Below are 13493 nucleotides of genomic sequence, written 5' to 3' on the forward strand. Positions count from 1 at the left end.
TGACTGTTATTGACATTAAATGAAACAAGTTACCAGTCACTGTTTATACAGGGTGGTCCATTGATAGTGGCCGGGCCAAATATCTCACGAAATAAGCATCAAACCAAAAAACTACAAACAACGAAACTCGTCTAGCTTGAAGGATGAAACCAGATGGCGCGATGGTTCGCCCACTAGATGGCTCTGCCGTAGGTCAAACGAATATCAGCTATGTTTTTTTAAATAGGAACCCCCATTTTTTATTTCGTATTCGTGTAGTACATAAAGAAATATGAATGTTTTAGTTGAACCACTTTTTCGCTTAGTGACAGATGGCGCTGTAATAGTCACAAATGTATAAGTACGTGGAATTACGTAACATTCCGCCAGTGCGGACGGTATTTGCTTCGTGATACATTACCCGCGTTAAAATAGACCGTTTGCCAATTGCGGGAAAGGTCGATATCGTGTTGATGTATGGCCATTGTGATCAAAATGCCCAACTGGCGTGTGCTATGTATCCTGCTCGGTATCCTGGACGACATCATCCAAGTGTCCGGACAGTTCGCCGGATAGTTACGTTATTTAAGGAAACAGGAAATATTCAGCCACATGTGAAACGTCAATCACGACCTGCAACAAATGATGATTCCCAAGAGGGGTGTTTTAGCGGCTGTCGCGGATAATCCGAACATCAGGAGCAGACAAATTGCGCGAGAATCGGGAATCTCAAAAACGTCGGTGTTGAGAATGCTACATCAACATCGATTGCAACCGTACTATATTTCTACGCACCAGGAATTGCATGGCGACAACACTGAACGTCGTGTACAGTTCTGCCACTGGGCACAAGAGAAATTACGGGACGATGACAGATTTTTTGCACGCGTTCTATTTAGCGACGAAGCGTCATTCACCAACAGCGGTAACGTAAACCGGCATAATATGCACTATTTGGCAACGGAAAATCCACGATGGCTGCGACAAGTGGAACATCAGCGACCTTGGCAGGTTAATGTATGGTGCGGAATTATGAGAGGAAGGATAAGTGGCCCCCATTTTATCGATGGCAATCTAAATGGGCAATATATGCTGATTTCCTACGTAATGTTCTTCCGATGTTACTACAAGATGTTTCACTGCATGACAGATCGGCGATGTACTTCCGACATGATGTGTGTCCGGCACATAGCTCGCGTGCTGTTGAACCGGTATTGAATAGCATATTTCATGACAGGTGGATTGGTTGGCGAAGTAATATACCATGGCCTGCACGTTCACCGGATCTGTGGGGAAAGTTGAAGGATATTTGCTATCGTGATCCACCAACAACGCCTGACAACTTGCGTCAGCGCATTGTCAAGGCATGAGCGAACATTACGGAAGGCGAACTACTCGCTGTTGAGAGGAATGTCGTTACACGTATTGCCAAGTGCAGTGAGGTTGACGGACATCATTTTGAGCATTTATTGCATTAATGTGGTATTTACAGGTAATAGCGTTGTAACAGCATGATTCTCAGAAATGATAAGTTCACAAAGGTACACGTATCACACTGGAACAACCGAAATAAAATGTTCAAACGTACCTATCTTCTGTATTTTAATCTAAAAAACCTACCTGTTACCAACTGTTCATCTAAAATTGTGAGCCATATGCTTGTGAATGTTACAGCGCCATCTATCACAAAGCGAAAAACGTGGTCCAACTAAAACATTCATATTTGTTTACGAAGTAGACGAATATGTTATAAAAATGGGGGTTCCTATTTAAAAAAACTCAGTTGATATCCGTTTGACCTCTGGCAGCGCCATGTAGCGGGCCAACCATAGCGCCATCTGGTGTCCCCCTTCAACTTAGACAAGTTTCCGGCTTTTTATTTTTTCGTTTGACGCTTATTTTGTGAGATACTTCGCCCGGTCACGATCAATGGACCATCCTGTACATCTCCACGACGCGTTTCAAAGGTTTAAACCTCCATCATCAGGTGAATTTACATTTATTAGTTTGACATGTCTGTGTGTGTGTGTGTGTGTGTGTGTGTGTGTGTGTGTGTGTGTGTGTGTTGTGTTACGATTTTATGGAGGAACTTGTAGCACCGTCTAATGGAGAAACAAAACACTATTTCAGTACACGGTTTTGGGTTTCGACAAAAAATTACACGTGTATCTAAGGGTAAACATAAAATAAGTAAAATAAAGTACCTCCAGTGGTCACAGGTTTCTTTCACTGTCGTAATAACAGCAAAGCAATCACGACACAAAAAACAAAAAGAAAATAAGATCTTCCATACAATCCCCTTTCTAGGTAACATTTCATATCAGATTGCCAATGTCTTCAAACGAAAAGGCATAAGCATATCCTTTACCACAGACGACAAAATTCAGATTAGTTTCAAAGAACACATGGCAGCAGTAAAAAACAAAAAATACCACACATCAGCAACACCCACCCATCTGCATGAAACAAAACACCATGTTAACAACACAAGTATCAGTATGTTACACATCCAACCAAAAGGCAGAAAACTAGATATCGTTGAAACACTGCAAATATACAGACCCCAAACAAAACAACCTGAATCCATTTTAAATGACACAAATGACAAAATTTACAATAGTACATCTCTGTTTTCAGCAACCGCCTACGTCATTGAAATTGCAAAGCACACACACACACACACACACACACACACACACACACACACACACACACACACACACACACACCCTAATGTTTACCATGAATATTTAGTTATGTTACCATGACAGCCGCCAAGTACACAAGAGATTGACCTCATTTACAGATACATCATCCCACCAACAGCTTGTACCCCTTGTTGCTTGACACTATATGTACATCAACTACTGGCACAAATTGCACAACCATCTGCATATTTTTAAGCATTAACCAATGTATTACCCCAACCTTTAGGCAGTTGTTACATGTAACAGAGATAAACTTAAGACACCTTGCCGTGTAAAATTCGCTGACGGCAATCACTCTTTCCACCCTCTCCCTCCCTCTCTCTTTCTCTACCTCCTCTTCTGCCTCCAGCATTTCACATCTATCTATGAATCCCAACCAAAACTGTTATTTGTGTATAATTTTGCCACTGTAGCCAATATGATTATTGTACTTAAAGTTTGTAACACTTCACCTGATTGTATAAACGAGTATGAAGTTTATGCTATTTTAAGTTATCAAAATCCGATTTATATACCACCTCAAGTATTTATTCCAGCAAATGTATTCGACACCTCAAATCAACTCCTCAAAATCCTTTAAAATTTATTCTGAATAATGTTGTTACGACGTATATTCTTTGTACTTCGTGATAACGTTTTCTCTTCTACTATACGATCCCTGCACCCAATAGTTTCCGGTGCCATATTTGTTCAAAATGGTTCAAATGGCTCTGAGTACTATGGGACTCAACATCTTAGGTCATAAGTCCCCCAGAACTTAGAACTACTTAAACCTAACTAACCTAAGGACATCACACACACCCATGCCCGAGGCAGGATTCGAACCTGCGACCGTAGCAGCCTCGCGGTTCCGGACTGCAGCGCCAGAACCGCACGGCCACCGCGGCCGGCGCCATATTTGTTTACAAAACATGACAGTATACGTGTGATGCGTTAAGTCAGTGAAAGAACCTGTGACCACTGGAGGTACTTTATTTTACTTATTTTATGTTTACCGTTGGATAAACGTTTAATTTTTTCTCAAAAGAAACCCAAAACCATGTTCTGAAATAGTGTTTTGTTTCTCCATTAGACAGTGCCACAAGTTCCTCCAAAAATCGTATCACAACACACACACACAAAAATGACATACTAACAAATGTAAATCCACCCGATGATGGAGGTTTAAACCTTTGAAACGCGTCGTCGAGATAAATAAACAGTGACTGGTTACAGTAAACTTGTTGTTTCATTTAATAACGTATTAACTTATTCAATAGCACCCTGGAGTACGCAGCTTACTGGAACGAATCCAAAATAGAATACAAAAAGTAGACAGCTGGATGCAGCAAGCAAAACTAGACACGTGAACAATAGAATGCATATGACGACGAGCGCACGAAACCTAGAAACGCAATGTGGAGATCAATAACTGTGTAATAGACACAGATAACTGTTTTATTTTGTCTTGTATGATCAACAGTCGTAGATTTGCACACAGGATCCTGTGTGGCCAGAAATAAGGCTTGCAGGTGATGTGAGAGCCAGGATGTTTAAACTGTGTACACTGCTCTGATATACTACACTGAAGCGCCATAGAAACTTGTATAGGCATGCGAAATCAAATACAGAGATATGTAAACAGGCAGAATACGGCACTGCGGTCGGCAACGCCTATACAAGACAAGTGTCTGGGAGCAGTTGTTAGATCGGTTACTGCTGCTACAATGGCAGGTTATCAAGATTTAAAAGAGATTGAACGTGGTGTTATAGTCGGGGCACGACCGATGGAACACAGCATCTGCGAGGTAGCGATGAAGTGCGGATTTTCATGTACGACCATTTCACAGGTGCACCGTGAATTTCAGGAATCCAGTAAAACATAAAATCTCCGACATAGATGCGGCTGGAAAAAGATCCTGCGAGATCGCGACCAGTGACGACTGAAAAGAATCTTTCAACGTGACAGAAGTGTAACCCTTCCTCAAACTGCTACAGATTTCAATTTTGGTACATCAACAAGTGTTGATGTACCCCCCACCCCCCCATGAACCATGGACCTTGCCGTTGGTGGGGAGGCTTGCGTGCCTCAGCGATACAGATAGCCGTACCGTAGGTACAACCACAACGGAGAGGTATCTGTTGAAAGGCCAGACAAACGTGTGATTCCTGAAGAGGGGCAGCAGCCTTTTCAGTAGTTGCAAGGGCAACAGTCTGATTGATTGACTGATCTGGCCTTGTAACAATAACCAAAACGGCCTTGCTGTGCTGGTACTGCGAACGGCTGAAAGCAAGGGGAAACTACGGCCGTAATTTTTCCCCAGGGCATGCAGCTTAACTGTATGATTAAATGATGATGGCGTCCTCTTGGGTAAAATATTCCGGAGGTAAAATAGTCCCCCATTCGGATCTCCGGGCGGGGACTACTCAAGAGGATGTCGTTACCAGGAGAAAGAAAAGTGGCGTTCTACGGAACGGAGCGTGGAATGTCAGGTCCCTTAATCGGGCAGGTAGGTTAGAAAATTTGAAAAGGGAAATGGATAGGTTAAAGTTAGATATAGTGGGAATTAGTGAAGTTCGGTGGCAGGAGGAACAAGACTTCTGGTCAGGTGTCTACAGCGTTATAAACACAAAATCAAATAGGGGTAATGCAGGAGCAGGTCTAATAATGAATAGGAAAATAGGAACGCGGGTGATCTACTACAAACAGCTTAGTGAACGCATTATTGTGGCCAAGATAGATACGAAGCCCACAACTACTACAGTAGTACAAGTTTATATGCCAACTAGCTCTGCAGATGACTAAGAAATGTATGATGAAATAAAAGAAATTATTCAGATAGTGAAGGGAGACGAAAATTTAATAGTCATGGGTGACTGGAATTCGAGTGTAGGAAAAGGGAGAGAAGGAAACGTAGTAGGTGAATATGGATTGGGGCTAAGAAATGAAAGTGGAAGCCGCCTGGTAGAATTTTGCACAGAGCACAACTTAATCATAGCTAACACTTGGTTTAAGAATCATGATAGAAGGTTGTATACATGGAAGAACCCTGGAGATACTAAAAGGTATCAGATAGATTATATAATGGTAAGTCAGAGATTTAGGAACCAGGTTTTAAATTGTAAGACATTTCCAGGGGCAGATGTGGACCCTGAGCACAATCTATTGGTTATGACCTGTAGATTAAAACTGAAGAAGCTGCAAAAAGGTGGGAATTTAAGGAGATGGGACCTGGATAAACTGAGAGAACCAGAGGTTGTACAGAGTTTCAGGGAGAGCATAAGGGAACAATTGACAGGAATGGGGGAAAGAAATACAGTAGAAGAAGAATGGGTAGCTTTGAGGGATGAAGTAGCGAAGGCAGCAGAGGATCAAGTAGGTAAAAAGACGAGGGCTAGTAGAAATCCTTGGGTAACAGAAGAAATATTGAATTTAATTGATGAAAGGAGAAAATATAAAAATGCAGTAAATGAAGCAGGCAAAAAGGAATACAAACGTCTCAAAAATGATACCGACAGGAAGTGCAAAATGGCTAAGCAGGGATGGCTAGAGGACAAATATAAGGATGTAGAGGCCTATTATCACTAGGGGTAAGATAGATACTGCCTACAGGAAAATTAAAGAGACCTTTGGAGATAAGAGAAATACTTGTATGAATATCAAGAGCTCAGATGGAAACCCAGTTCTAAGCAAAGAAGGGAAAGCAGAAAGGTGGAAGGAGTATATAGAGGGTCTATACAAGGGCGATGTACTTGAGGACAATATTATGGAAATGGAAGAGGATGTAGATGAAGATGAAATGGGAGATACGATACTGCGTGAAGAGTTGGACAGAGCACTGAAAGACTTGAGTCGAAACAAGGCCCCCGGAGTAGAAAACATTACATTGGAACTACTGACGGCCTTGGGAGAGCCAGTCCTGACAAAACTCTACCATCTGGTGAGCAAGATGTATGAAACAGGCGAAATACCCTCAGACTTCAAAAAGAATATAATAATTCCAATCCCAAAGAAAGCAGGTGTTGACAGATGTGAGAATTGCCGAACAATCAGTTTAATAAGTCACAGCTGCAAAATACTAACACGAATTCTTTACAGACGAATGGAAAAACTAGTAGAAGCCGACCTCGGGGAAGATCAGTTTGGATTCCGTAGAAATACTGGAACACGTGAGGCAATACTGACCTTACGACTTATCTTAGAAGAAAGATTAAGGAAAGGCAAACCTACGTTTCTAGCATTTGTAGACTTAGAGAAAACTTTTGATAATGTTGACTGGAATATTCTCTTTCAAATTCTAAAGGTGGCAGGGGTAAAATACAGGGAGCAAAAGGCTATTTACAATTTGTACAGAAACCAGATGGCAGAGTCGAGGGACATGAAAGGGAAGCAGTGGTTGGGAAGGGAGTGAGACATGGTGGTAGCCTCTCCCCGATGTTATTCAATCTGTATATTGAGCAAACAGTAAAGGAAACAAAAGAATAATTCGGAGTAGGTATTAAAATTCATGGAGAAGAAATAAAAACTTTGAGGTTCGCCGGTGACATTGTAATTCTGTCAGAGACAGCAAAGGACTTGGTAGAGCAGTTGAATGGAATGGATGGTGTCTTGAAAGGAGGATATAAGATGAACATCAACAAAAGCAAAACGAGGATAATGGAATGTAGTCGAATGAAGTCGGGTGATGTTGAGGGTATTAGATTAGGAAATGAGACACTTAAAGTAGTAAAGGAGTTTTGCTATTTGGGGAGCAAAATAACTGATGATGGTCGAAGTAGAGAGGATATAAAATGTAGACTGGCAATGGCAAGGAAAGCGTTTCTGAAGAAGAGAAATTTGTTAACATCGAGTATAGATTTAAGTGTCAGGAAGTAATTTCTGAAAGTATTTGTAAGGAGTGTAGCCATGTATGGAAGTGAAACATGGACGGTAAATAGTTTGGACAAGAAGAGAATAGAAGCTTTCGAGATGTGGTGCTACAGAAGAATGCTGAAGATTAGATGGGTATATCACATAACTAATGAGGAGGTACTGAATAGGATTGGGGAGAAGAGGAGTTTGTGGCACAACTTGACCAGAAGAAGGGATCGGTTGGTAGGACATGTTCTGAGGCATCAAGGGATCACCAATTTAGTATTGGAGGGCAGCGTGGAGGGTAAAAATCGTAGGGGGAGACCAAGAGATGAATACACTAACCAGATTCAGAAGGATGTAGGTTGCAGTAGGTACTGGGAGATGAAGAAGCTTGCACAGGATAGAGTAGCATGGAGAGCTGCATCAAACCGGTCTCAGGACTGAAGACAACAACAACAACAACAATAAGTGTCAGCGTGCGAACCATTCAACGAAATGTCATCGATGTGGGCTATTTTAGCAGAAGGCGGACTCGTGTACCCTTGATGAGTGCCCGACACAAAGCTTTAGGCCCCGCCTGGGCCCGTCAACACCTACATTGGACTGTTGATGACTGGAAACCCGTTGCCTAATCGGACGAATCTCGTTTCAAATGATATCGAGCAGATGGACGAGTACAGATATGGAGACAACCTCATGAATTCATGGATCCTGCATGTCAGCAGGGACTGTTCAAGCTGGTAGAGCCTCTATAATGTTGTGGGGCGTGTGCAGTTGGAGTCAGATGGGGCCCTTGACACGTCTGGATACCAAGTGACAGTTATGTAAGCATCCCGTCTGATCACCTGCATCCATCCATATCCATTGTGCATTCATTTTGACGGACTTGGACAATTCCAGCAGGACAATGCGACACCCCACACGTCCAGAATTGCTGCATAGTTACTCCAGGATCTCTGTTCTGAGTTTAAACACTTCCGCTGGTCACCAAACTCCGCACACATGGGTGTTATTGAGCATATCTGGGACGCCTTGCTACGTGGTGTTCAGGAGAGATCTCCACCCCTTCGTACTGTTACGGATTTATGAACAACCCTGCAGGATTCATGGTGTCAATTGCCTCCAGCACTACTTCAGACATTAGTCCAGTCCATGCCACGTCGTGTTGCGGCACTTCCGCGTGCTTGCGGGGGCCTCTACACGATATTAGGCAGTTGTTCTAGTTTCTTTGGCTCTTCAGTGTATTTAGAGAGGACGTATGATTATGAATAGCGAGAACTGACAAAAGTGAAAGCGTGCGATAACAGAAGCAAGAGAAACCACACGCCATCAGTGATTTGGCGAATGGCTGGCTTGTGGACCCGTGATTTTTGGACGGGTTTTGCTTCTGTTGCCGTATACTTTCACAAGTGTCAGTTTTCGCTATTAATTGTCATGCCCCATGTATAGATATAGAATATAATGGAATAATTCCTTCCGAGTCGCACCGTCTTAATGTTTTTTTGTGTGTATTTTTTTTTTTCGAAATTTTATCTAGCAGGTCAACGTACATACACTGCCGGCAGAACTTAGTGCTCCTGGAAAGACGACCTCGATTTTGATTCGATGCCCGCATACGCCACCTGGGGGATAGTAGGTGTAGTCATAAGGGTTCCACTGGCAACAGCATAGCGGCATAGCTAGCAGAGCGTGAACCTCCTCCTCACTTATCGACCTTAATGACAGTGAAAAATTAAACCGCGTGGACCTAATGGAAATTTGGGAAAAGCAATCGTCACCGAAGTTAATCTGTTGGTAAAGAGGATTACATCTAAAGGGGTTACATCTAAATGAAAGAAAAAATGCAAATGAAATTGGTGGAAATTTATTTTGAAAAGTGGTAAAGTTAATAAAGAAAGTAAATGTGCGGTCGTTACGTTAACAATTAAGTGGCGTTAATTAGATATTTGAGATTTGGTGAAAATTACGGTCACCAGTCCTATGGACAGCTACTATAATAACTGAAAAACAAAGGTTAATGAACATGTAATTAGTACTAGACGCGTGGCAACTGAAGGTTGACACGTGTTGTGTGAAAACAGAGTGTTTGTCAGAAGTAATAAATATCGCTACACTCTGACTTCACTTAGTAAAAGAATTAATTAAAACGGAAAATTGAAAGTTAATTTAGTGATTGAAATTAATAGTGAACTTTGTTCCTGAAGCACTACGAAATTCAATAAAATAAGGTTAGTCTTGGTCTACCTCAACAATCATATCAAAAGCTACTTGAATCTACCCAATTTAGAAATAAGAGATTTAACTTTGAGCTTGAATTAAATGATTCTGAACAATTAACAATAGTAAAATTTAGTACATACCAAGCTGAGCTGCAGTCACAGGTAAGCTAAAATATGGTAAGAAAACTCGCGGTCTTCAATTTGTGTTTGGTTATTGTAGCCAGCTATGAATACTTTAACTGAACTTTGAAATTAAAGCAGTGAAATGGAATGATATTACTTTAATGATGGCGTTTGAATTTCAACGACACTCGGGTTCATTTCGGAAAAAGGAAAGGACTCTGCTTGGTCATGCAATTTGGACAATGAGCAACAAAGGTTCATGCTACGCTGCTGTAATTTAGTGAGAAAAATTTAACAGTTTGAAAAGCTGAGGTCTGCCATACAGTTCCCAAACTTTACGTGCTTCCACTCTTCCTTGTTGGTTGATTGAAGGTTTGCAGTCGTCGATCGAGGAGGTGGCGACAGTCACTCATTGTCGGCCGTCGCTGTTGCAGCAGCTGGATGTTGGCGCGCCTTCTTGTCGACACGGTCACCAGGCGAAACGGACTCTTGATGTGCGCCAGCTAATGCTACCCGTCCGCGACACCGTGTCAGAAACTATCATAGCAAGTCGAGCGCAATTACATGCTGCCAAACCCCGGAAGTGCGGCAACTCGCGGGAGCGTCACACAACACACCTGCTCCACCGCCCTACTCCAGCCACACTACCAAAGATCCTAAACACTTTGGTTCTCCACACGACCTATCGATGTAATCGTTCGATAACATAATTTTCCCTAGGCAAGACCCGGCGTACAAATACAAATAGTATTTACAAAACAAATCAATTATACATCGACATAAATGCATATATATATATACAAATTGTAAAACAATTCCAATATATAAAGACACAGAAATGTCATTTCTTCAGGTAAGAAAATAAGGAAAAGATTTATAGGTACAATAGATAGAAATAGGAGGATATGCATTTCCGGCGTTACAAGCCCCATCTGTGTCTACCCTTTAATAGGTAATGCTCACAGCCAGAGGGTTGAGTGAGGTGCATGCGTGTAAAGCAAGCAGGTAACCATGCCACAGAGACGGAGTCATGCTTTCTACAGTTAACTGAGCGAGTTTGGAAGGGGTCAGATTGTGGCCTTCCGAGTGACAGGCTGGTCCTTTCGGAGAATTGCCACACAAGCTGGACGTGGTGCGTCAACTGTGCAATGATTGTGGTGTCAGTGGTCACGGGAACATTCTCACACGTGTCGACTAGGTTCTGGACCTTCAGAAGGCGGGCGCACACACACACACACACACACACACACACACACACACACACACACACACACACCAGGATCGTCATACTGTAAGGGCAGCAGTGGCAGATCGTACAGCTACCACAGCACAGTAAGAGGGCTTGCGAGCCCAGACAGGTCAACGCAAACTGCTGCTATCTGGTTATTAGCACTGGGATTGCGGGCGCGCACACACCTCTAGCCCGCCTTCCACTCACACAACAGCTTCGACATGAACGGCTCGACAGGTGCCATCAGAGCATCACTTGGGAGATGGAATGGCGTGCCGTGGTCTTCAGCGATGAAAGCAGACCCTGCCTTCACTCAGGTGCTGGTCGTCTGCACGTACGATGTAGACCTGTTGCGTACTCCCTAGTAGAATGCACTCTCGCGAGAAACACTGGCCTGGGTCCCTATAAGCTACAACTCTCGTTCACCTTTCATGTTTCTGTAGGGGACGCTACCCAGTGCTCGGCACATGCAGAATGTTGTCAGACTCATTCTTTAGCCATTCTTGCAACAGCAAGGTGATGTGTTGTTACAGCAGGATAATGCTGGCCCAGACACTGCCTGTGAAACTAAACGTGGTCCCCAAGATGTGCAGTAACTTCTCTGGCCATCCTGATTTCCACTAGAGCACACATGGGATATGTTGGGTTGAGAAGTGACTCTTGCAACTCGCCAACCAACAACTGTTACAGAACTGCTGAACAGTCCGAGCAGACGTGGCGTAAGGTGTCCCAAGACAATACTCGCCACCTGCATGTTCAACTGGATGCCCGAGTCTGTACCTGCATTGCAGCCTGCGGAGCCTACACCGCGTACTAATATGGGTGTTTCAGCACGAGGCAATACATGGTACCTCAGAACCTGTAAATGTAACCATTTGAAGTACCCCATACGCGCACTGGATTCGCATTCGGGAGGACGACGGTTCAATCCCGCGTCCGGCCATCCTGATTTAGGTTTTCCGTGATTTCCCTAAATCGCTCCAGGCAAATGCCGGGATGGTTCCTTTGAAAGGGCACGGCCGAATTCCTTCCCCGTCCTTCCCTAATCCGATGAGACCGATGACCTCGCTGTCTGGTCTCCTTCCTCAAACAACCAAACCCCAACCCCATCCGCACTACTGTAAGAATAAATCTTGAGTCATTTGGAAACCTCTAAAAGGGTGCACTAATCCTTCCTTTCCGGTGGTGTATGTGGATCTCTCCCTCACCGAGGCTGCATGTTGTTTAGGAAAGCCTCCACTGAAGGCCGCTGATTGGACTGAACTCCACACCACGTGGTTCTGCTTTCGATGCTCGGACCAAACTGTGCGTGTTTAACGTGAACACTACGGGTGAGTCAGCACCCGATTGTCTCTCAGACTTTGGTTTATTACTACCAGATTACTGACCCCGTCGAAATGGTCCTGCAGCCACCTTTCATTAGTCCGGTATCCCAATTTCACTAGCATTTCTCGCCGCGCGGGATTAGCCGAGCGGTCTCAGGCGCTGCAGTCATGGACTGTGCGGCTGGTCCTGGCGGAGGTTCGAGTCCTCCCTCGAGCATGGGTGTGTGTGTTTGTCCCTAGGATAATTTAGATTAAGTAGTGTGTAAGCTTAGGGACTGATGACCTTAGCAGTTAAGTCCCATAACATTTCACACACATCTGAACATTTTTTTTTGAACTAGCATTTCTCTTTCTTTTCCTTGTTTCTCTTTTCTCATAACTCTCACAATGGTGCGATTGAATGAATGTGGTTCTGTGTCACGTTGCCAGACGGTGGCGTAGTCTGCTGCAGAAAGTCTGCGATAGTCGTACAGATTCAGCAGCAGTTGTACAGAATAGCCAACTCTCGTAGTGGCCAAGTAGGCAAGAGGTTTGCGCTACTTGTGAGAAATCCACCTGCGTTAGGTTGGTGGCGGAAGTGGCATCTTTGGGCTTTCCGGGCCACGAAGACCGTGGAAGAGGCTGGAGAGGAAAGGGGGTGGCAGTCTGCCGCCGGTACGGGAAGCGTCCGCAGCTGTGCTCCAGTCGAAGAAGGGTGAGTTAGACTGACCGCGTGGCGCGCTGTTACTTGGTCAGGGGAGAGCTGTTAGCTTTTGGTCTCGCTTTTCAGCTCTGAAAGATTGCTTTGCCTTGTCGCAGCAACGAATGGAAAACTTTGGCAGATTTTTCTTTTAGAAAATTTCTGTAGCAGACTTGGATCCGCCGGAAGAGCGCCACACAAAGGTGTCGATAAGATGTGAGCACTCACTCCTGTATGAATGTCTGTTTGCCTTGAGCTGTGCCTGTATAAGCTTTTATTTTCCTAAATATCAATAGCTTTACCTTCTCGTAAATTTTCCTTGCTTTATGTATCTTTCGTCCGTGGGGACCCAACCACGTGGTTGAACATTAGAGTTTGTTGGGCTACCGTCATCA

Source organism: Schistocerca serialis, chromosome 9, assembly GCF_023864345.2.
Source record: "Schistocerca serialis cubense isolate TAMUIC-IGC-003099 chromosome 9, iqSchSeri2.2, whole genome shotgun sequence".
NCBI classification, from domain to species: domain Eukaryota; kingdom Metazoa; phylum Arthropoda; class Insecta; order Orthoptera; family Acrididae; genus Schistocerca; species Schistocerca serialis.